The sequence below is a fragment of the Meles meles genome, chromosome 6 (genome assembly GCF_922984935.1).
Source record: "Meles meles chromosome 6, mMelMel3.1 paternal haplotype, whole genome shotgun sequence".
NCBI lineage: Eukaryota > Metazoa > Chordata > Mammalia > Carnivora > Mustelidae > Meles > Meles meles.
In genome coordinates, this window is record NC_060071.1 from 143,015,934 (window position 1) to 143,022,880 (window position 6,947).

Below are 6,947 nucleotides of genomic sequence, written 5' to 3' on the forward strand. Positions count from 1 at the left end.
GAGCTTAGACGGGATGAGGATGGGAGGGGCCGCCTCTCTGTCTTTGGGCAAACCTACATCTTAACCTTGTTTGTGACTCTTTTCCACGTACCCCACCCTGTTCCCTGCCCCCCCTTCCACCGGCTTGAAGGCATATTCACACTTTCTACTATTTAAAGTTTTACGGAAACCTTATTCTGGTAACAAACTGCTTTCCATAGACCAGTTCTTCCTGCAGAGAGAATCAGAGATGTTTCTGGGTCTGGCGAACGTTTTCATAATCAACTTGTAAGTAGTTTACTTAATAATAATAATAATAATAATAATAATAAAGGTATTTTAACTATTCTTGTAATTCTTTGCTACTCAAGCCCCCTGGTTTCACGATGAGATCACTAACTTTTACTACAGTGAAAAGACGATTTCTTAATGTAAGGCTTCGGTGTGCTCTTTGAGAAGTATCTGACCTTGATGGATGTAAAACTGTGGCTGTGGAACTGTGTCCCTTTGTTAGCACTGTTTGATTTTGTCCTTTTCTATGATGATCATTAAAAACAAAACTTTAACGCCTAAGTGTTTGAATCCAGCCTGTGCTTTACGCAAGGATGCTGTCTGTTCATGGCAGCAACGCTCAGCTCTAGGGCACCTCCGTTCTGGTGCTCCTGCCCCCACTGGAGGTAGGATGACCCCCCCTCTTCCCCACACTCCTCCCCAGCCTCACCCCTGCAGGGGTCAGCGGAGGGGCAGATCACAGGAGCTGTGTTCACTTACCTAACATCGGGAGCCCTCCCCCTGTAAGTCCTCCCAAAGCAAGATGTATCTTATTCAACTTTTTAATCCCCCAGCACCCAGCACTGTGCCTGGCTCACGGTAAACACCCAACATTCGGGGATGAGTGAATGATATCCGGACGACCAGCCTGATACATTTCCGCACAACCCGGGATGATGAGCCTGCACTGAACCGTGTCATTCACTCACCGGTATTACCCGGTTTCTGCGCGGGTCTGAGCTCTTTACCTCTGCATTAACTCACTCGGTCTCCACAGCAACTGTACAAAGTAGGTACTATTGTTGTCCTGTTTCTGTTTTTACAAAACGGGAAACGGGAGGCAGGAAGCGTTTCCTGGCCCAAGGCGGTGTAGTTGGCATGTGGCAGGATGAGGACCAGAATCCAGGCTGGGCTCAGAGTCCACATTCTAACGGCTGTAAATGCTCCCCATTTGTTGAGCACCGACCGTGGGCTCCTTGTGCCAGGAGCAGGCATGCCGGGCCAGCGAGCAGCCTCTGTCCTCAAACACATGCTTGAGGGGGCAAGAGGCAGGAAGAGTCACTGTCCGGGTTACATGCCAGAGTGTTAAGGGACCACGTGCTGGGTTCTGCAGCAGGGTCCCCACCGAGGGATCCATAGCAGGGTGCTGGGGCGGGGGGGGGGGGTGGCTCAGTTGATTAAGCGGCTGCCTTTGGCTCAGTCGTGATCCCAGGGTTATGGGTTCAAACCGCACATCAGACTCTCTGCTTGGCTGGGAGCCTGCTTCTCTCTCTGCCTACCGCTCCCCCTGCTTGTGCTCTCTCTCTCTCTCTCTCTCTCTCTCTGACAAATAAATAAATAAAAATCTTTTAAAAATAAAGGACCCATATCAGGCCCCCGAGGAGGTCCACCCTGGTCCCACTGAGGTAGGAGCCCTGCAAGGAACTGATTGGATCAGTGGCTCGGGCAATCGCTGATGGCTAATGCGAGCTTTTTTTTTTTTTTTTTAATTTATTTTGACAGACAGAGATCACAAGTAGGCAGAGAGGCAGGCAGAGAGAGAGGAGGAAGCAGGTTCCCCGCTGAGCAGAGAGCCTGACTCGGGGCTCGATCCCAGGACCCTGGGATCATGACCTGAGCCAAAGGCAGAGGCTTAATCCACGGATCCACCCAGGTGTCCCCTAATGCGAGCTTATATCCCAAGCCCTGAGTCCCAACTTAAAGTCTGGTTGTCCTCAAAGGTAGGAGGGGTCTACCTCTGAGGCAGGTGCACAAGGGGGTGTGCTGGTCAAAGCATCCATGGGTCAGGTGTCAAGGGCTTTTTTTTTTTTTTAAATAATGTAGTTTTTTTTTTTTAAGATTTTATTTATTTATTTGGCAGAGAGAGAGATCAGAAGTTGGTAGAGAGGCAGGCAAAGAGAAAGAGAGAGGGAAGCAGGCTCCCCGCTGAGCAGGGAGCCCGATGCGGGACCCGATCCCAGGACCCCGAGATCATGACCTGAGCCGAAGGCAGCGGCCTAACCCACTGAGCCACCCAGGCGCCCTTGTTTTTTTTTAAGATTTTATTTACTTATTTGACAGACAAGTAGGCAGAGAGGCAGGCAGAGAGAGAGGAGGAAGCAGGCTCCCCGCTGAGCAGAGAGCCCGATGCGGGGCTTGATCCCAGGACCGTGGGATCATGACCTGAGCTGAAGGCAGAGGCTTTAACCCACTGAACCACCCCGGCGCCCCAGGTGTCAAGGGCTTTATGACCATGAAATCTCGGGCTGCTGACCCAACCCCCCCCCCGACATATACACACACCTCCCACCCATAACTGCAGTCTCAGACCGGTTCCAGCGCTTGTAGTCCCTTCTGTCAGGAACACCGTCAGGGCTCCCAGAGCAGGGGGCTTCCAGTGCTGGGCGCGTCCTCCGTCCCTGCCACCCTAATCTGTGGGACCCGGGATAAAACAAGAACGCGGAGCGGTTGTTCAACGTTCTGAAGAATTTCAAGATGGTGACCCCAGGACATCAAACCCAGCGTCGGGCTCTTCTGAGCACAGGGACTCCTGCAACGGGACAGGTCACAGGCCCACAAAGCAGCCCTAGCTGCCACCGCTCAGAGCCATGCAGCCAGGGGAAGAGAGGGTCAGGGCGACACGCTCCATGCCCCGTGGTGCCCTGTTCTCTCCCAACGTGCTTTTCTGGAGAATTCATGCCGGCTGCTGGGGAAGAAGCAGAAAGGACCAGAAAGCGTTCCCATTCCTGCATGCCGGCTCCTTTGGCACTGTGGTTTTGAGGTTCCCCCATGCGGAGGTGGAGCCTATCTCCTGATATCTGTCCCTCGGGGCTGACCTTGTGACCTGTGTCAACCTAGAGGTTTGGGCAGGACTGACATTGATTCGGTCCTGGACATAAGCCTCAGGAAGGCTGGCAGGTTGCTGAGGCGCCCGGAGGGGCTCAGTCAGTGATGTGTTCAGCTCTTGATCTCAGCTCAGGTGTCGATCCCAGGGTCGTGAGTTCAGGCTCCGTGTTGGGCTCCATGCTGGTTGGTCATGGAACCTACTTTAAAAAGAGAGAGAGAGAGAGAGAAGCCTTGCCATTTCCTGTCTTTTTTTCTTTTTCTTTTTTTTCAAGATTTTATTTATTTCCTCATGAGGGAGAGACTGAGAGGCAGAGGGAGAAGCAGGTTCCCAGGTAGCAGGGAGCCCAATGCAGGACTCGATCCCAGGATCCCAGGATCATGACCTGAGCCCAAAGGCAGACGCTTAACCGACTGAGCCACCCAGACACCCTCTGTTTCCTGTCTTGATGACTTTGAAATCCTGTGCCAGGTCTAGCCAAAGCTAGCCTGCTAGATGAGGGAAGTGAGCCAGTGGAGGGGAGAAATTCAAGGAAAAGAAGGTGCTGCGGGGTTCCCAAGGCAGCAAGTAAGTCAAATAGATCACTGAAGGCTGCCAGGAGGAGACAAGGGCAACCTCTTGTATGCCGTGGCTTTGGAATATCGGTGAGGTTCAGTGGGGTGGACTCTGGGACCCATGAGACATCTTTGTTGCAAAATAATGGTTTATTAAAGCACGGGGACAGGACCCATGGGCAGAGAGAGCTGTGGCCCGGGAGTTGTGAGGGGCGGCTGATTATACACCATGGGGTTGGGAGAGGTAAGGAAAAAGGGAGGTTTTCAAAAGAACTTTCATATGCTAGAGCGGACCTGCCAGATACTGGAGGCCTTGGCATTGCCGAGTTCAGGCTGTTTACCCCGCTAGTAAGCCATTAACACTGAGATAGTTGGGAGCTTCCTGGAGGAACTTTGCCCTCTGCCCGCTTCAGCTGTCTGTCAGTGGCGGCAGGTTATAAAGGCATTTAATTGTATCTACATTTCCTTCTGGAAGCTGGGTTACCGGTACAATGCTTTGTTCTTGTGGATCGCTAAGACATTGGTAAACCGAGAGAGACTCCTGGGTCGCAGGACTGTCCTCTCTGTAAGTTTAACTCTTTGTTTTCCCTTTGCTTCGCTTCAGGACTGAGGAATGTCACCTAGATGCCATGGGGAGGGGTTGTGTCCGCAGAAGCTAGCTGCCTGTTCCCTCATCACGTGGAGAAGCAGGTGCACAGCAGAGGGGTACATGGGTGCTGGGTTGGGAGGTCAGGCTAGAGCCTGGAGGTCAAAGCAATAATGGGGATAAGGCTGATACGCAGATAAAGTCAGCTTGAAGGGGCCCCTCACATCAGGGTTGGGGGGTCCTGGTAGGCAGTGAGCTGCCGTCAGCTTCCCCAGGCAGGGCTGGTCCTTGGAGCGGAGGGGACACAGTGTCTGGAAGAGGAAGGCAGCAAGGAGCTGGGCAGTGACTCTTGATTCTGTCTCAAACCAGCCCCTGCAGCTGTCTTCCTGGTACCAGCCCCCCCACACACACACCCCCCCAACCCTGCCTTCTTGCCTCCGGCCAAAGCCGTGAGTCTTCGTCCCCATCAAACAGCGTGCAAAGACGGCAAAGATAGCACAGGCCTTCCCGCAGCCCAGCAGACCCTGGTCTCAAGAACTGATGAGGTCCATCACTTAGGAAGCACAAGGAAAGCCCGCAGCAAGGTTTCTAATGGAAAGAAGGCGGCAGCCACAGCCCAGCACGGCGGTGTTTCTGTTTCAAGAGGCCACTGTCAAGCGCGCCCACAGGGAAAAATGTGCCCTGCTCCCCGCCCCCCACCACTGCCACGCTTTAGCGTTTATACTGAATTTTTGGTTTTACAAATTTGGTTTGCAAATACCTAGGTTTGCCTTCTATGTGACGGCTCCCAGTCGGTCTTGTGATTTTGGTGGTGTGAGATGGGTTTGCTGGCTTTGAATGTCGACATATCCAACATCGGCTGTAAAGAAGTGAACGCTCCGAAGCACACGGCTCCCCCGTCCAGGAGCCAGTGGGTTGCTGAGTTGGTGGGGGAGGCGTGCTCCCTTCTCCTGGGTGAGCCAGCCTGTCCCCTTTGGCTTACCCTCATGTCCCCCTCCAGGGCCCAGCCCAGACATGGCACCGTGTCCTACTTCCACACCAGCGGGTGAATAAATAAACCAGAGCAGATGGGATGAAAAAACACATCGCCCCTGGGTGCCAGCATCTGAGCGGAGAGGGGAGGAGGGAGAAGCGGAGGAGGGGAGGGACGGTTCCCGGCATGGTGGTGGGGCCCCCTCCCCGGGGATTCTGGCTGGAGCCCTGCCTGTTCCTGTCGCCTAGCTCCGAAGCCTGCCCTCCCTGGTGATTTTCCATTTGGCCAGGGCTGACCTCTAAAGTTGGGTCCTGTGGAGTGCGAGCCTGACCGGAGCAGCAGAAATGGCTGATGATGAATATTCATACAAGTTAGGCAGGGGGCCTTTTCTGCAAAGGACACAAATCCCATTAACCACCGTGGTAACCGCACTTGCCAGGAGCCGCTCTGGGGATTTGCAAAGCTCTGGGGATTTGCAAAGCTCTTTCCCACCAGGAGCCGCTCTGGGGATTTGCAAAGCTCTGGGGATTTGCAAAGCTCTTTCCCACCCAGCATTGATCTTCTGGTGGGAGGGGCAGGGGTGCCGCCCCATGAGGGCCCCTCCCACCCAACGTCCACCTGCTTCGGCCACGGTCTGGGCGGGGCGCTGACGGCCTGGGGGGGGGGCAGGACCCCCTCTCTCTGCAATTTCCTGGGTGATAGCAGTGCCTTTACTCTAATAAGGTGATTCCAGGGGCACTCCCCCTGCCTCCTGGGTGGGGGCTGGTCACCAGAAAGCCCTTGACTTTGGAACTTTCAGCCCCACCCCCATTCTCTGGGGGAAACTCAGCGGCTAGAGAGAAGTAGTCCATCCTGCCTGCTCTAAGACACACCACGGAATCCCTCAACTAGAGGGTTGGGAGAACTCCAAGTGGGGAACTCCTCCACAGGCCAGGGGTGGGTGCACCCCAAACTCCCCGGGGAGGGAGGCTCCTGCCCCAGGACCCTTTCCAGCCCTCCTTCCGTATCCCCTGTGACATGACACCCTTTATCACACACTGGTACACACAGGCAAGTATTTCCCTACGTTCTGTGAGCTGTTCTAGCAAATCATCGAAACCGAGGAAGGTGCTGTGCGAACAGCAGGTCAGACACAAGCGTGGGGACCCTCGGGACCATCCGACATTGGGGCAGTCTGGTGGGTCTGAACCCGGAAGCCTCCAGGCAGTTTGCGTCAGAATGGAATGAAAGCCCAGGTCCCCGAACATCCGAGAGTCAGAGAAGCCCACACGCGTCCACACGTGCCGTGTCAGAAGTTGTGTACACAGAGCCACGGTTTTCCTTCTATAACGTCAAGTGGTGATGAATGTTTGGAGCACAGCAAAGAGGGCCAGGCTGGAGGGAAGGGGGTGCCTGGTTTGGGGAGGGTTGTCAGGAACGCGGGGAAGGCCCAGCAGAAGTTCAAGTGTGAGGCTAGCGCCCCGGGTCAGCACTATCAGCAGGGCAGCCCTGAGCGCACCCCACTTGTGCAAGTGTGACAGGAGGGAGCAGGGAGGAGATGGGGAGGGGGCAGGTGCAGCAGGGGCCTGGACGCAAGTAGAGTCAGGAGTGACCAAGTGCAAAGCCGGGTCTGAGGACACGCCGGGAGACCAGCTGTGTCTGCCAGCTGGCGACTCTCCAAAGTCCCCCCTCCCGCAACAGAGGCCCCGTCCCTCCCCACGATGACATTTCTGGGGAAATGGCTCTAAGCCTTGAGAAAGGCTCTCTGAAGTTGTAGGTCCT

The 6,947-nt window shown here is 54.7% G+C and overlaps 1 long non-coding RNA gene across 1 annotated transcript; it reads left to right on the plus strand.

Annotated features, from left to right (window-relative positions):
- The first annotated feature begins 715 nt into the window (after window positions 1-715).
- LOC123944286 lies at window positions 716-5,271 on the plus strand. Its single transcript, XR_006818772.1, has 3 exons — window positions 716-1,039; window positions 4,232-4,317; window positions 4,978-5,271. It is a non-coding gene; the product is annotated as an uncharacterized LOC123944286 (long non-coding RNA).
- The last annotated feature ends 1,676 nt before the right edge of the window (window positions 5,272-6,947 follow it).